Consider the following 18,491-nt stretch of genomic DNA (forward strand, 5'->3'; position numbering starts at 1 on the left):
CACAAACACAATATTGAACAAACGAAAACACAAACACAATGAGTTCATACTGCATGACTCCACTCATATAAAATCTGGAAACTAATCTATGGTATTAGAAGTCAAGATAGTCATTACCTTTCAGGGCTGATTGACTAGGAGGAGGCAAAAGATAGGTTCTGGAGTGCTGATGAAGATAAATTTTTTGATCTAGGTGCTAATGGAATGCATTTACTTCGAGAGAATAAAATTCGATACCTAAGATTTGTGTGGTTTCTACATACATGTTATGAAATTTTACATAAATGTTTATTTTTAAAGTATTTATATGATCACTTTTAATCATTTATGCAAAACTTTATACATGTGCAGGTGTACATGTAAATTAAAATTTTAAGGAAAAAAAGATGGTGACTTGAGGCCATGTATTTACCTACCTTCTCTGCTCAAATCTCGCTGGAATGACTAGGGAACTAGGAAAATAAGAAAGGAATGTGTAGCAGTGCTAGCAAAAGAGCACTGATGGCCAGAGATGTTGAGAAAGGTCTTTTGAATGAAGATAAAGCAGATGACATCAGACTGAGAGAAAAAGCCCATCAGTACAGACCAGCCCAAAATTCAAGGTACCAGAGGAAGAAATTTTACAAAACTATCCTTTAAAATTCCCCAGGGCTTCCCTGGTGGCGCAGTGGTTGAGAATCCACCTGCTGATGCAGGGGACACAGGTTCATGCCCCGGTCCGGGAGGATCCCACATGCCGCGGAGTGGCTGGGCCCATGAGCTATGGCCGCTGAGCCTGCGCGTCCGGAGCCTGTGCTCCGCAATGGGAGAGGCCACAACAGTGAGAGGCCCGCGTACCACAAAAAAAAGAAAAAAAAAATTCCCCAAACTCAGAGCAGCAGTGATTGGGAAGAAAGTGGCTGTGGGCCATCCAAAGAGTCCAAATCAAAGGATTTTGAGATCTGTATCAGGGTAATATTTACAGCCTATATTTGTACTCAGGCTTTGTAAACTGGAGACATTGCTCCACTATGCTGAGGAAGGGATCCCAGCTAGCACCACAAAGAAAAGTACACCCAGAAAGTTATCCTCATACAATGGAATCTCTGTTCATTCACTCATTCATTCATTTATGCATTGAGGACTAATATCTACCAGTTAGAGAATAATAGATATGGGAGAAAAGAGAAGACCTCTTTGATAATGTGGAATCTGGGCAAAGAACTGTGGAAAATGAGGCAGTATGGGCTATGAGGAATCTTGGGGAAAAGCATCAAAGTATGGGGAAAAGAAAATGCAAAAAAAAATGGGTGAAAGTATACTTGACATGTTTGTAGAATAGCAAGTGAGATGATGTAGCTGGAGCACAGTGAGGGAGATGGAGACCAGTAGGATGTGGGGTCAGAGAGGTTCTGTGGGGTCAGATCATGTGCTATCCTGTAGGCTTTTATGAGGATTTTGGATTTCATTATGAGTAAGATGGAAAGCTGTATGAAGATTTTGAAAGAAAGAATAACACAAGCTGTCTTAGGTTTCAGAAAGGATCGCCCTAGCTATTCTGTTGAAAATGGACTGTAGGGGTTGAAGGGAGAAGAAAGGAGATCAGTCAAGGGGCAGTTATAATAACGTGAGAGAGGATGGCAGCTGGAATAGGGTGGTAGTAGTGAGGATGGTGAGCAGTGATTAGATGATGGATCTATATTAAAAGTAATATTGATCATTCCTTCCCTGCTTCCAATTGGCAACTGTCTCTTTACCCCATTCTTGGACAACCCCCAGATATTACAGCATAGGAGTGGCCAGGCAAGGGAGCATGTAGCAAGGAACAACCTGAAGGAATTTAGATAATCCATCAGAGGCCCATAAAGAGATGCAGGCCACAGTCTTCCCTCCTTAGGTTTACTTGGATGGCACCCCAAGTAAAGGAGGGCTTTGTAGTACCTCTTCTTATCAGAAGAGAAGCCCCTACATTCTGGTTTAATGTCTGTGAGCACCAAAGGAAAAGTCTGTCTGCCCACCACCACACAAGGGATAAAACCTGCCTTTAACACCCCCAAAGTCAACAAACAGCCATCCAAGTTTTCTAGTCCACGTCCAAGATACCTATTACAGAAGAAATTAACTGCTCCCTTCATTATTCACTAAATTATCACATATACTTGAGCCTAATTTTGGACTTTCTAATCTGCTTTCCCTTAGCTCTATCTATTCCTACAGTATTATCCTGTATTGATTACTGTGATTCATGTTGTAAATTTCTATCTCATTTTCTTTTTTGGAAATTTCCAGTTATTCTTTCATATTTATTTTTCCAAATAAGACTTATGATTATTTTGCATTTAGTTTTTAAAAATTCACTTGGGATTTTGACTGAGATGTGATTGTAAAGATTAATTTAGGGAGAACTTCCATCTTTACAGTATTGAGTCTTCCTCTAGAACAAGATATAACTCTCCATTTATTCAAGAAGACTACTATGCATATTTGGGGTACCAACCTTTTCTTTCACTTCACCTTATCCTCCCTTCACCAATGCCCTCATTTAGGAAAAACCTTGTTGTAATTCAATAGTTAATTAGCAAAACAAAATTTAACTTAAAACCCCCAAATTCTATAATTTGCATAACTATATCTGAATTATGTGATTGTGTGTAATTAATTATGCATAATTATGGGCCTTCCTGGTATTTACAAGTCTTGTATGTTTTCTCCAGTCACAGGTGGTCCCAAGGCTTCCAGTTTCTGATTCCATCAAGAGGTGAGTGTCCTGATGCCCAGCTTGCACCCACTCTTCTGCGCCTTGGGAAAGCTCTTTTCAGGGCCTGCCCATCTAAGAAACTACAGATCTTCTCTAGTTTCTCCAGGGAGCCAGGAGCTACCAGGAGCTTCTATAGCTTTCACGCTTCCAATCTCAAACCTTGGGTTGATCTAGTCACCTGTGCTCTCTGCTTTGGAGTGCTGCTGGAAGATTTCACATGGCCAGTTGGTCATGTGAGTTGAAATCACTGCAAATGTATGGTCTCTAACTTGAGTTGAATCCAACAGACATTTTATACTTTCCTCTTCAACTTCCTCTCCTAGGGAGTAGGACTAGAGATACAGATCTGGGATTCACAACGTCTGGACTATTCTAAACTTTCACCACTCTTCTCAAGTTCTCTCTCTCAGCAGATGATCTTGTCCCCATTTTCACAGAGAACAGTGACACCATCAGATATACACTCCTTAAATTCCCACACCTCTTAAAATATACAATTGACTCTTGAACAATGCAGGTTTGAACTGCACAGACCCACTTATATGCAGATATTTTTCCACAGTAAATACTGCAATACTACATGGTCCATGCCTTTTGAATCCGAGGATAAGGAGAAACGAAGGATAAGAGGGCCGACTATAAGTTATACATGGATTAACCCCCAGTTAATCAGTTCAAGGGTCAACTGTATTTCTTTCACTTTCTGATTCCTGTCTTAGTAAAAGTATTCTTTCTCTTGCCCAAAATGAATCCCTTTTCCTGTGTACTCATCCCATCCTCTTCAGTCTCTTTCAGAACTTTGGTCTGTTAAATTTTCCTTCTTTTCATTTATTCCCCTCTTTCTTTCTCTAGGGTCTCTTTTCTCTCCATATATGAATGTTAGGTCATTACTATCGTTAAAAAAAGCTCTCCTATCCTGTGTTCAATGAACAGCTGATTTTAGATTCCTTTACAGGAAAACTTTTAGATATAAGTCATTAGTACCATATTATAGCATTAGGAAACATTACAAAAGATATGTAGTCATTAGCAATACTTCAGTACCTCTATTCAGTTCTCAGTTTACTGCAGTCTCAGTGAGGACACCTCAGGCCACTGCAGTTTCTTTTTCCAGGTCAACAATAATCTAATTGCCAAAGACACTAGACATGTTTCAGCTCTCAATTTGACCCTGTCATCGAATCTGATGATGCTGATGGCTCTTTTTCTGCTTTGGTGTGACTTTTTCTCCTTGGCGTCTCTCTATTTGTTATGTAAAACTTAATTTTCTGATTAATAGTTTCCTTCTTGCTGAAGAATTACTAATTTTTATCTTCCTCTTTTCTGTGCAACACCCAACTACACACATGGAAAGCTCCACCTGAATGTGTCTCAAACTCAGTATGTTCAAAACTGAACTCTATATTTTCCAGCCAGCCTGCTTCTCCTAATGCATGTTTTCTCTTGGTAAGTGACACCATTCTTTTAATCATCCAAGTCAGAAGCCTGGAACTTATGCTCAACCACTCTTTTATTCTTTCCCCCACTTTTGCTCACTCATTAAATCTTTCTGCATATACCTCTTAAATGTCTATCACGTTGTTGTTGTTTTTTTTTTCCTCCCCTCTATCCAATTGCCTCTGCTTTGATTCAGGCTCTCATCACTTCAACTTAACCAATGCTTTCCCTATAGTCCCACTTCCTGCCAATCGATCCTCTACTCTACTGTGACAGCAACCTCCTGAAAGGGAAATCCACTCACGCTGCTCCTCTTGGCAGGTATTCATGGTCTCCAAACTCTAACTCCTGTCTACCTCTCAAGCTCATCAACCACAAACTCCCAGGAACAACCCAGGCTCTGGCCACAACTATAGTTCTCTGAATGGCATGGGGTATTTCTGTTCTTGGCACATGCTGTTCCCCCTCCCTAACTGTCCCTTGACTTTACGGCATACTCCATATACCCTTAAAGATTTAAATCAAGGGTCTTCTCTGTGAAGACTTTAATTCTCTCTGATAGTATTATAATCATTCTTTTCCTCATGACTCCAATTAAAGCCAGCATATGCCCTATATACAACACCTGTTCCACTGTATTGTGATGCTTCCAGGTCTTTCCCCCTTGACAGGTTACATGTTCACTGAAGGCAGGGACAAAGAACCTACCACAGTGCCTGACACATGCTTGGTGTTTGATAAAAATTTGTTGAATGGTTTGAATTAATTGTCATGCCACAGGGTCCTATATGATATAACTTAAATACTTTCTGTACATGACCAATCAGAGTAGAACAATAATTAGAGTACAAAGAGTAATGTTTTTGTCTGCCATGAGAGCTGGGGAGGGTGTCATTGTGAGAAAATCAAATTTCTTTTCTACAAACTAGAAGCCCTGTATGGTCAAGTAAAACTGCTTTCTCATGAAAAATATGAGTGCAGATTTTTAAATATATTTTCATTTCAAATATTTTATCTGTAATATTGACTGTTTATAAACATACATAAACATAGAAAAAGAAAAAATAATTTTACCTGTACATTTTTTTATTTCACAGAAATTTCAGTTTCTGTCATTAATTAGTTAAAAATTAATTGGGTACAAATGGATCAGAATCCATCCATTATTACTGATGGGCAAAAAAACGCCCTTCCAGCTCTAGGTGAGCAGTATCAAGTGTGTCCAAGGAGCAGTTCGTTCCCTCAGTAAAGGCTGCACAGGCGGCTGTGGGCCACCCTCCCTCTCCTCCTCCTCCTCCTCCTCTTCAGCTTTGCTCTGGCAACCGTGACGGCCTCAGATAAAGTCATGTCACTGTCTCTCATTATCATGATCGCCACTGCACCGTTACAGGGGTCTTTTGACCTCAACGTTGCTTCTCTCTTGTCTTCCTCCCAGCGTAGCCAGAGAGAGGAGAGGGGAGCAGAGACTCCTGGGGCCTGCCTACAGGTGAGGTACTCCCAAAGGCCACCAGGGGATAGTCACTCACCTTATCCCAGAGAGAGGATGGATTCCGGGGCAATCCGAGACAGAACAGAGTCCACTCCCACTTCTTAATCCCTGTCTTGCAGCAGCAGGCACGACACCCTCTCTACCGTGGGGCCTGGTGTGTACACACTACCCCGCTGCGGTTGCCTAGGAAACCCGCCCTCCGCCTCCCGCGACCTCTGGGTGGGGAGGGGGAGAAAGGGGCGGGGAAAGCGGTGGCCGACTCGTTTCTGGATCACGTGGTGGCAAGCGCCAACCAATCAGCAGAGGTCGGGGTCCACCCGGAAGACCCTGCTGGTGCTCCTGGGAAAGGGTGGGGAGCTTCCCGAGCTGCGGGTCATTTGATCCCTGCAGGTAGCTTTTCACTCACCTTCGCCGGATCAGAGGCCCGGACGGGAAGCGACGACTTATGACGGGGACTTAGTCGTTGCCTCTTCCAGTCCCGGCTCTTTCCTACTGAAAATCTTTGACCTTCATTGGAAGCCCGGAGCCTCGCTGGACTTGAACCCCGAAGACACGACGCTGTGATGTCAAGGCGGCCAGATGGTCGGAACAGGCCCTGATGCCCCCCGCGCGCTCTTGGTCCTGCGGCCCGCCACCACCGCCCTCCAGGAGTGTAGCTGACTGCAGCCCGAAGCCGCTGAGCGCAGAGCGAGCCGAATGGAAGGACAGCGCAGGCCTACGTAACGCCCTGATGCCCTTCAGAGAAGACATAGGACCTCCAAGGGTCTTCTTGTCGTTCGTCGACAGACTTTTGAGGGCCGTTTATGTATTCCAAAGTGTACAGGAGGCCAAAAAATTTTACAAGATAAAATTTAAAGAGGGAAAGGAAAGAACTTTTAAAAGAGTGGGCAGAGGGGCTGAGAAATGAATGAACTTAGGCAAATCAAAGTAACTGCAGGTCTCGTTTCATTTTCTAGATCTGCGCTGTCCCACATGGCAGCCACTAGCCACAGCCACGTGAAATGTGGCTAGTCCGAATTGAGTTGTGCTGTGAAACACACATGGTATTTTGAAGACCTAGCATGAAAAAAATATGTATTGATTACATGTTGAAATGATAATGTGTTTTGATATATTGGTTTAAATAAAAATGCCTTATTAAAATTACTGTTTCTTTTTACTTTTTAAAAGCGGCGATTAGGAAATTTTAAATTACATATGTGATTTCTATTATATTTCTGTTGGAGAGCACTACTATATTTTTTGAGGTTAAGTTGATTTGTGTAGCATATTTATGACGTTCAGTTCATGCAAGATAGTGTCTGTAGTGCTCTTTTCCGTCACCAGGTGGCTGCCTCATTCAATAGACTATAGTTTAAAACTGCTTTCTCATGAAAAATATGAGTGCAGATTTTTAAATATATTTTCATTCCAAATATTTTATCTGTAATATTGACTGTTTATAAACATACATAAACACAGAAAAAGAAAAAATAATTTTACCTGTACATTTTTTTATTTCACAGAAATTTCAGTTTCTGTCATTAATTAGTTAAAAATTAATTAAAATATTTATGGTTTAAGGGTTTAAAAAAAGGACCAGAAAAATCTGATTCATATTTGTACTTTTACTATTAACTTCTCTGAAAATCTAGTTGAACAAGATGACCTGTCTGGGTAAATTTTCATCTTAGAGTGTAAAAGCTAGATAACAATAGTTTAGAAATTTAAACTTTTAAATTAAATTAAGAAATTGGATCAGAAATCAATTAGGTGAATTATCTACATCAAGCTTCTCATTTTGGGAGATGCAACTCTTGCATAAAAGTATAGAGATTATCTACTTTGATATTGTTAGAAATTTTTATTGTGACTTTCCTAACCAGTAAAGGACTAGGAGAAAGCTAACACAGTTTTTGTTATATTATATAAATGAGTAATTTTAAGAATTTTATTTTTAGGTAAAGCTCAAGGATTTGGTCAGCAACTGAGTCAGAGTTCCTGTATAGCTGTAGACTGATAACCATTGGTGAGTTGCCAAACTAAAGTCCTTGTCCTAGTAATTCTTAAAGGAAGAATTGCCTGTTAGCGTGTTCTAGATGGTATTTGGAGCAAAAGGTGATTACAGTTAAAACCAGAGAAAGCATACAGAATCAGTGACCATTCTTGTTAATCTCCTTTTCTTATTTTAAAGCTTCTTTATGATATGGTTTTATGTGTCTGTACCAGAAACAACAGAAGTAGAAGCCACTAAAAGTCAAGCAAAGTAAAACATTCTAAGTGAAATAAGACTTCATTTCATTCATCAGTCTGTTCATACTCCTAGACAAAGGCCAAAACATATAAATTTAAATCTACTTTATTTATGGATAAAGGTATCTTGAACCTGAAAACAATTGGGAAGCTATCTTACCACTGATTATGGCACACTTACCGTGTCACCACCTGAATTAAAGAGGAATTACTTAAACAAAATAGAGGTGACTATAGACCTAAATAAGAAAATCTTTCTTTATTAAAATCTTTTGAATAGATGGTTAAATTGATTTCCCCCAAAGCCCTATTCTTATTGGTAGACAACAGTGGAGACATCTAATTACAATTTGGCTTTGTAATGTCTTCAAGTTTAATTCCAGAGAACCAAAAGTCTGGAGATTTCAAATGCTAATTTAATTTTTATATTCTTGTTGACATTTGATCCTTATGCAAATGAGTACTTTCCAGTTAATGATTTTATTAGATTATCTGTGAAAATTTGCTGTCACATGTTTAAATTTGATATATCGTGAAAACACCAAGGCAGCACAACTTAGGGTTTACTTTGGCAGCGGAAGAGATAATTTTGTGGTGCATATAAAGTCATCAGCAGGGGTCCTCTTATTACTCATGTCTGGCAATAAATATATATTATTCAATTAAAAGGTAGGAATTATCCTGAAATAAAACTTTAATTAGACCAACAGAATGCTATTTCTAATGAGTCTATCTAAAAATGTTAAATAATCTTTGTCCATGATTTGTTGACATATAATTAATGCACAAGCTTTTCTTAAAAGGCAGCCAGAACGGAATTGTAAAAAGATACTCCACTTCAGACAACATAACCTCCTTATTTTACCTTCCTAATTCTATTTGTATTTAGCTTTATGGTAGCAAATTGAAGGATAGTGAATTTAAGAAGGGATGGTAGTCTTAATTCGCTAGAGAGCTGACCAGTTCTTTGTGTGGGAGAATTCTTTCCTCTACCTCCTTTCTTTTGTGTCTTTTATTTATTTATAATACCTGAGGCTCAGAAAGTTGATTGTATTCCTCAGATCACAGCACATTATCGACATTTGTCTATATAAGGCCCTTGTTTTATTTTATATCCAGTCCCACCCCCATCCCAATAATAGGCATACATTTGATGTTTCTTATAAACCTTGAGTTGTGCATCTATCTTTGAAAAACAAGCAGTACTGTTTTGTGTGTCTGTATTTTTTATTTATAAAAAGTTATTGTGGATTTTTGCCAGAGCCTGCGACCGAGTGGGAGTGGAGTGGAGCGGCTGTTGTTGCCAACTCTTTCCTCCTCCCCACGGTCCAGTCAGCTGGTTGATTAGGCCATCGGCCCTCAAGCCGAGACCTGTCTCTTATTTAGTTCTGGGGAGTGCCTGGCTGACATGAGTGATGTAGAGAGAACAACTTCGAGGGCAGAGAGCCTCGCTCTCAGTCAAAATCTCCAACGGGAACTCCTGCTCATGTAAAATCAGAGAGCAGGTCAGGATCTCATAGTCCATCAAGAGTTTCCAAACACTCTCAATCCCATTCTCGATCAAGATTAAAATCCAGGTCGAGGTCAAGGAGGCATTCTCATAGACGTTACACTTGATCCAGATCCCATTCTCACTCTCATAGAAGACAATCTCAAAGTAGGTCCTATACACTAGAATACCGGCGTCACAGGAGCCGAAGTCATTCTCCAATGTCTAACCAGAGAAGACATACAGGCAGCAGGGCAAATCCAGATCCCAACACTTGTCTAGGAGTGTTTGGCCTCAGTTTGTACACGACAGAGAGAGATCTTCGTGAAGTATTTTCTTGATATGGACCATTGAGTGGTGTCAATGTGGTTTATGACCAGTGAACTGGACGATCACAAGGATTTGCTTTTGTTTATTTTGAGAGAATAGATGACTCAAAGGAGGCTATGGAAAGGGAAAATGGAATGGAGCTGGATGGTAGAAGAATTCGTGTAGATTATTCTATCACCAAGAGAGTGCACACACCCACACCAGGCATATACATGGGCAGACCAACTCACAGTGGTGGTGGAGGCGGTGGAGGTGGAGGTGGAGGTGGAGGAGGTGGCAGACGTCGAGATTCTTACTATGATAGAGGATATGATCGTGGGTACGACAGATATGAAGATGATGATTACTGGTACAGAAGAAGATCACCTTCTCCTTACTATAGTCAATACAGATCACAATAAAGATCTTGTTCCTACAGCCCAAAACGCTATTGATAAACAGAGTGGCTGCTGTTGAGGACATCTTTTTCTTTTTTTTTTTTCCCTTTCTCTTTTTTTGTTTAATTCTGGATTTCTCCAAGCTTCTAATCCTTCCTACTCCTTAAAAAGAACCCTTAAAAACATCTTTGGTTTATTTAGCATCTACACTTTGTTGATTGTATTGCTGTTTTCACCCCTTTTATTATATTCTTAAAGATGTAATTGTTGTCATTTTGAGTAGTTAAACATCTTGAGTAAAACAGGAACCCCTAGTGTTATGCTTTTGTAAATGGTTTTTTGTTTGTTTGTTGCTTTTACAGAAAATTAACTCCTGACTAATCGAATGAAGAAAGAAACGATCTTTTTAAAGCTTCTTTTGTGTTAGATATTGTATTAGACATGGTATTAGAGAGCTGCATTTACTACAAACTCCTTTTTTAACTTTCTTTTGGGGAAGTTAGTAACATAAAGTAGTTCAGTCATGTCAGGTTTGTCTGGGGTGGCATGGAGCAATCAAATAATTGAGTGTAGAAAGTTTGAAGCTATAGAAGAAAACACTTGGTCATTTCTTTTGAAGAATGGAATTTTTGAACCCTAAAAATTATGTCGTTTTTTTAGAGATGAAAAGCTTGTGGACTCCTACAAAACATGTTGTATTTAAAATACATTCGTTAAAACTTAAAAACGTAAAGTTTGATTTTTGTGTTGAAATTTTTGAAGTTTAATCAGTGAAGGACAAGCCTTATTATTTAGAGCAGTTGTATGCTTTGCTGTTAGAAATTTTGGTATTGGGGAAATGGTTTAAGTAGGCTATTGTATAGAGTCCTTAGAAATAGTGAGGGGAAGGGTAGTCTCCTTTCAAATAAAAGTTAATTTCTTTGAAAAAAATAAGTTATTGTGCTATAAATTGTATTTTGATTCTCTTTCATTCAGTGCTATTTTAGGATCTATCCTTGTTTCTGTATGTTCATGTAGTTCATTGTTTCTGTATTATGCACATTATTCCATAATATATATCTACCATGTTTTATCTTTCATTTGTTCCCCTAGTGATGGGCACCTATTTTGACTGCAATAAACAATAGGGTATTGAACAGCCTTGAAATTGTTTTCTTAAGGACATTTTCTCTGGGGTATATGCCAGGAATAGAATTATTGGGCAAAAGGCAAACATATACTTCACTAGATATCATCTGATAACTTTCCAGAATGGCTGTTCCAGATTTCCCTCCCACCAGTAGTGCTTGACAATTCTCATTCCCCTTTTTGGGGAAATATAATTAAAACCAAAATCTCCTGGCTACCCAGAAAACCTCTCCACAAAGGTAGAAGGAAAAGAAAGCAATTTTATTACTGAATAAACGTTAAACCAGAATATGATTCATATCACAGGCAATCCCCTGAAGAGATGGAAGACAGAAAGAAACCTAACCCTTTTATATAGCCAAGCAGATACAACCCATCCCATACATGTTCTCAAATGATAACTAGGCCTTAAACAAGAGGACGTGACATAGAGAATGGACTTGAGGACACGGGGACGGGGAAGGGTAAGCTGGGACGAAGTGAGAGAGTAGCATGGACATATATACACTACCAACTGTAAAATAGATAGCTAGTGGGAAGCAGCTACATAACACAGCTCTGTGCTTTATGACCACCTAGAGGGGTGAGATAGGGAGGATGGGAGGGAGATGCAACAGGGAGGGGATATGGGAATATATGTATACATATAGCTGATTCACTTTGTTATGCAGCAGAAATGAACACAGCATTGTAAAGCAATTATACTTCAATAAAGATGTTAAAAAAAATAATATACTGCAAAGGCAAAGGTCGGGGAGGACCAAAAACACAGGCCGTATTAAATAGAAGGTCAGGGGACAGCCAGCACATTCACTAACCCGAGTTCTCATTTGTAATAGGGGAAAAATCTCCCAACCATGATTATCTGATCAAATTCCTCCCTCCACACTTCCCCTCCCCCCAATACCTTACCATCCTGCCTTCCTTAATAATTCTATTAAGTTCTTTTGGCCAGAAACCCCCTTATCCTTGATGTTTCCTCTTGGCAATTTTTTTTTATCCACTGACCCCTCTTTACCTTGCTCCTTGGCTGTAAGTCCCCACTTGTCCTTGTTGTATTCAGAATGGAGCTTCATACTCACTTCTCTCTTCCCCTATTACAATAGTTCCTGCATGAAATTTACCTTCACCACTTTAATTTCTGTCTGGCTCTGGTTTTCTCTGACACTATCTTCCTTGATGATTCCATTTCAAAAAGATGGCTCCAAGGTCCTTGAGAAAGACATTCCTGGGTTATAAAGTTGGCAAGAGGCTTAGGTTTTTAAAAGGGACAAAGAAAGAATTCGCAATTACAAGTACTCTGAAGAAATGCTCTGAAAGAAAAGGAGGAGAGAAGAGTCTCTTTACCATTTTTATACCAGGGAAAATTAATTTCTTTTTCTTTTTGGATTTGTATTTACTCTTACACCTATATCTTTGCTGAATGTTTAATGTCTGCCTCCACCACTACGCTTTGAGCTCTGTGAGGGCAGGAATCGCATCTCTCTCATTTCCCGTTGTGTTCCCAGCATCTACCTTAGTGGCTGTCACATAGCAAGTGCTCAAGAAAGATTTGTGGAATGTATGAATACCAAGTAATATGCCAAGAGCTTTATATGAACAGTCTCTTATTTTGATCACTTTGGTGTATTAGGCCTCTAGAACACACCCATAGAATCCTATCCCTCCTTCACTTTCTTTGGGAAAGCAAGAGTTAGCAAATAATTTTTTTCATCTGCAAACTTACAGGAAATTCCAAGATGAAGATTGTGATTTATAAAACACAAATTGATAATGATAGTTTACCCTAAATGTCCACCTCCTTTCTCTGGAAGATAGTGGTGTCTCTCCAAAATTCAAGTCCATGTGGAACCTCATAATATGACCTTATTTAGATTTAGGTTCTTCACAGATGTAATTAATTAAGATGCAGTCATACTGGATTAGAGTAGCCCCTAAATCCAGTGACTGTGTCCTTATTAGGATGCCATGTGAAGACACAGACACAGAGAGAAAATCATGTGAAGACAGAAGCAGAGATTACGGTCATGCACCTGCAAGCCAAGGAATGCCAAGGATAGCTAGCACACACCAGAACCCAGGAAGAGGCAAAGAAGGACTCTTCCTGAGAACCTTCAGAGAGAGCATGACCTTGCCCACACCTTGATTGCAGACTTCTAGCCTTCAGAGCTGTGAGAGAATAAGTTTCCGCTTTAAACCACCCAGTTTGTGGTAATTTGTTATAGCAGCTCTAGGAAATAATTACAGGTACTGTTAGGAAGGGGAAAGTATCTTGCCCAAAGTTATACATACAGGAAGGGATCCAAAGCAGAACTTAATAAAAGAGCCAGAAATAAGATTAGAGTTGAGAGCAGAGCCCAGTTTGAGCCAGGCAGAGGCAAGAAGAGTGTAGCCAGACTTTTCTGCCCCACCTCAGGTATGAGGCAAGTTAACTCATACTAACATCCCTATATACACTTTGACCATCCCGTTTTCTTTCCTAATTCCTGCCCCAGTTGGTCCAGCTCATCTCCTTCTCTCATTTCTAACACTACTGCCTTAGTTCAGGGTACAAAATTTTTTTTATCAATAGCCCCTAAATTATTTTCCAGCCACTAATCTTTGCCCACTAGCCTATCTTCCTCATTACCTCCATGGTTATGGTCTTAAAAAACAGATCTGATAAAGTCATGCTTTAATAGACCTCCCATGCATCATCCTTTACATGTGTGTTCATTTGTGCATTCATTAACTCAGCAAATATTTATTGAACTTCCACTGTGAGCCAAGCACTCTTCTAGACACTAGAGATACAGTTAGTGAACAAAATAGGTTAAAATATCTATCTTTATGTAGCTTGCATTCTAATGGAGAAAAGAGAAATAAATAAAATGTATAGCAGGTTAGCTAGAGATAAGTGCTAAGAAGAAAAGTAAAGAAGAGAAAGGAGATAAGAAGTGTGTGTGTTTGTGTTTATGCAATTTCAAATTGGATGTCCAGGGAAGGCCACTGTCAGTAGATGATATCTGAGTAATGACTGGAAGGAGGCAAGGCATGAATCATGATGTCTGGGGAAGACTATACAGGATTGGATGTGGGGTGTGAAAAAAATGAGAGGATGATTCCAAGGCTTTGACCTGAGCAGTTGTAGAAAAGACATGGCATTTTCTGAAAAGGGAAAGCTGCAAATGAAACAGGATTTAGGGGTGGGAGGATATTAAAGCATAGACTTGGATATTTTAGGTTGAAGATTCCTATTAGAAACGTAAGTAGAGAAGCTAAGTAAGAAGCTGGACTTATGAGTCTGGAGTCCAGGAGAGAGATCCAGGCTGGAAATACAAATTTCATCAGCCTAAAGATGATATTTAAAGTCATTAGACTGGATTAAATGTCCAAAAGAGTAGGTGTGGGTAGAAAAGAGAAGAGGTTGAAAGATTAAGCTGTGGGACACTTGGATACTTAAGTTAAGAGAGATGAGAAAGAACCACCAAAGACTAAGAATCTTAGCCAAAAAAGTGGGAGGAAAACCAGGAAAGTATGGTGTTCTAGAGCCAAATGAAGAAAATTGAGTAATGATAGGTCAAGGAAGATGGACAGTTTCTAAGGAGTGGGTTCAAGAAGAATGGAAGGAGAGAAATTGGAGAACAGGAGTATTACAGAAAACTCTTTCAAAGAGTTTTGCTATAAAAGGAAGAAGAGAAATGGGGGCATAAGCTAGAGGAGAAGTAAGGTCAATGAAGATATTTTTCAAGTTGGGAGAATAACAGCATGCTTTTATGCTAATTAGAATGATCCAGTGGGGACCAAAATGTATCCAGGAGATAGAGGGAGAATTGTTGCAGCAACATCCTTGAGGAGTTGAGAGAAGGTGGGTGCACACAGGTCACAGGGTTAGCCCTAGCTAAGAGCTTGGACAGGAGATCAGGTACAGTGGATTCATACAGAAGCAGGTGGGTAGGTATATATGGTGGTAGAGGTGTGTAGAAGCCTTCTTTTCATGGTTTCAGTTTTCTCAGTGAAGTAGAAAGAAGGTCATCTGAGAGTAAGAATTTGGAAAGATGCTGAGGTTTGATGAGAGATGAAAAAGTACAATGTAATGATCCAGGTGAATGAGTGGACTAGGGCGACAGCATATGATTGCCTAACAGCATTACTTTCTTATGAGTTTAGTGATCAGGAGTGTAAGTGATACTTGTCAGTATGGTTGTGATTTTCCTCCATCCACAGTCAGCTGTGTGGCTGCTAGCATGGAAGATAAGAAGAGTTGAATTTGGCCAGATATATGCAGCAAAGTGAAAGAGCGCAGATAGCTTGAGAGTGTATTCACAGGAAGGTTAATAGTGATTGACCTTGGAATTTAAGCTGGATGTGGAAGGAAGTGACTTCATGAAGAAGGTAAGGGGATAAGAGTGGTAGGATCTATGGATTATGAATACCAGTGGGGCCACACAAGAAAATCCCAAATTTTTAGCACTTCATAAAATACAAGCTCAAATTACCTCTTGCTTCCTCAACCCCACACCCCACTTGGCAGCAATTCCTCCATCCACACCAAACTTATTTCCAGAGTATTGCAAGGCCTTGTACCACATTACCCTTTTGTACCTACTAGTTCCTAGGCCTCAAATGCTTTTTTCCCCTTCCTGCCTATCTTATCCTACAAATCCCTTTCAACACCTTAACTCAATACCCCAGCAGAGTAAGCTGTTCTCTCTTCCCAACTTGCACCCAGGTTTTGGTTCATGCTTCCATTATAGATATAGCACATTTATCTATGGTGAGTCTCTTCAACCAGGCTGTGATCTTTATGAGTCAGGACTACATCTCATTCATCCTTGCATTTCTGTAGATAATAACAAAGTAGAAACCTAAAATTAATGCCTGAATGAATAAATGAATGAATGAATACCACTAGGCTAAAGAACCACCACCTTAGTCTAAAACAAAATAGACTGCAAACCTATTGTTTGCAAACCTATCTGATAATTAGAATCACTTGTAGAATGTTTTTAAGATTCTAAGGACATATCCCAGAGAATACCATTCAGTAGGTTTAGAGTAAGGTTCACAAATTTGTGTTTTAAAAACTTTTCCAGATGCTGTTAGTAATCAGTCATGTTGAGATACCCTAGCTAATTATCAAGCTCTAACTAGAAGCTGATTCGATGATGAAGAAATTAGCTTCTTTATCTCTTTATTTTCCTTAGAAAAAATACAAGCATCCTTGATAAAAATGTCCATTATCCCAGTGTCCTTTCTCAAAAAAACTGGTAAAAAAATTAACACTAAGATGATAGTTAACACTAAGAATTGATAGTATAATACTTCTCCCAGGAAAAGATTCCTCTTGTGGCACAATTTTAGGTTTCTGGAAAAAAAATTTTTTTGGCAAGGGAGTTTATTAACCTGGAATCTTTTTGATGTTAAGTGAAGAAAATCCAATTCAAATGTTTAAGAAAATTGAAAAAAATTGACCTTCACAAGCAACAGGTCAAATGTCCAGGGGTAGGAATAGGTTTAGGGAAAGCTACACATCCAGGATTCATTCAAATGAAAATATCTGGACTCAGTTTCTCCATGACTCTGATCTATTTTAATCAGCTTCATTTTCAGAGAGGAGCATCTCCACATAGTGTCATCTGCCAGCTTAAGGACCCTAATGGAAAGAGGGGGTCTTTTTCCTACTAGTTTCAACACAAGTTCTGGTATTCAAGCCTGATTGGCCTAACTTGGGTCATATGCTCAACTGGAATGCTCTGATTGGTCTGGGCTGAGGGGTGGGGTCAGGTCCACCAGAATCTCAGGTATACTGTAAGAAGAGAGTTGATACTTGAGGAAAAATTGAGGTGTTCTTACTGAATGTTGAATGCTGGGAAGGCAAAACCAGCAGATGTGCACTGTAGAGAGAGTGGCTGTCTCCACAACCTTTATATCACAATGTGTAGGTAAGCATTACACCCGCATACACCAAACTAGGGCTGCTTTGACTTTGTATAGATTTATCCTCGTTTATTTTCCATCTGTAGTATTTTACAGTAAAATATTTGAGAAGTTAAGAGAGCAAATGTGAGACCCCACCCCCCTTCCCCACTCCCAATCTACTACAGGAGATTTGCTCCTGATTTCATCTGTTGGTGCCCCCAGATTAGTGGGAGGCAGCAATTTTGCCTAAGTGAATCGCCTGAATAGACCCAAATTTTCCCTCGAGTGCGCTCTAGCAAGATTTAGTGGGAATAGGGGATGCTAGTGAGCCTTTCTATACAGATACACAACGATTCTCCCAATGACTTTTCCAGTATTAAAGCTGATATTTTAATCTCCAGTTATCTGTCTCATGTCTATTTCCCAGTTGGTTCCAAGCTTGGGAAGGCAAGAAAGAGGTATTATTTATTTGCTTTTTAAAGCCTAATTCTATAGTTTGGGTTAAGTGTACTTTTGTGTAATCCAAATATTTGTAATTTAAAATGAATATTGACACTGAAAAAAACAAAGTATTCCATTATTCAGAATAAGGAACTCTTTTTCAATTTCGGGAAAGTGAAAGTTTGCTATACTGTTACTACAGGCTTACTTCTTAGCCACATGTACACAAAGATGACAGTATCTGTAGAAATTAGAGCCAGCCTACATAGAAACACTTGATTTGCTTTACAAACCATGGCTAAAGTACATATCTGTTCACTTGACAAGAGATCTTGGAAAAAGATGTAACACTGTTATTAAATACAGAGAACTCTGAGACAATTCCTAGTGGTGGCCAGCACCATTTTGCTAGCTATGCCAGAATGATCATTATATGATCCAACCTGCAAACACAACACCTGAATAGAAGCAGAATTTTAATTGTGCATATACAAGATGAATACCAAGCTGAACATTAGATTATAATTAACTTTAAATGACCCTCTTAAATCAAATCCAGGACCTCAAAAATAAGCCATTCATGCCCTTGAAAACATTAGTAACATATGGTAAAAGCTAATACATGTATAATGTTAATGTCTCATATGTATTTTCATTTATATATATGTATTTATACATATACTGAAGAATTTTACCTAAGATAGTGCATTTTGTATCAGAGTTATCAGAGTTTTAAAATTTGTGTGCTTATGAGACCTTGGCCATTTAATTCACCTTTTGTCTTAAAACAGAGTCACATTAAAAAAATCATCCCAGATACTCTTTATTTAAAAGATATGTTAGCAATCTTTCAGTTTAATTTTTAAAAATCCCTATTGACAGAATGTTTATCTCCAAGCCTGACCTAAACCTGAAATTCTATAGACTCTA

General features: G+C 39.1%; 1 protein-coding gene and 1 pseudogene across 2 annotated transcripts in view; one reads left to right on the forward strand and one right to left on the reverse strand.

Moving 5' to 3' along the window:
• Positions 1 to 5,819, reverse strand: part of LRRC9 (leucine rich repeat containing 9) — a 106,600-nt gene extending 100,781 nt beyond the window's left edge. The window contains exon 1 of the mRNA XM_079908455.1: positions 5,701 to 5,819. The gene's annotated coding sequence lies outside the window, so the exon portion shown is untranslated. The remainder of the gene's footprint in view (positions 1 to 5,700) is intronic.
• A 3,350-nt stretch (positions 5,820 to 9,169) lies between these two features.
• Positions 9,170 to 10,758, forward strand: LOC307181000 (transformer-2 protein homolog alpha-like; annotated as a pseudogene). Its single transcript has one exon. The product of its transcript is annotated as a transformer-2 protein homolog alpha-like (transcript).
• Positions 10,759 to 18,491: the final 7,733 nt, after the last annotated feature.

This window comes from Stenella coeruleoalba (genome assembly GCF_951394435.1).
Source record: "Stenella coeruleoalba genome assembly, chromosome: 2".
In the NCBI taxonomy this organism is placed as follows: domain Eukaryota; kingdom Metazoa; phylum Chordata; class Mammalia; order Artiodactyla; family Delphinidae; genus Stenella; species Stenella coeruleoalba.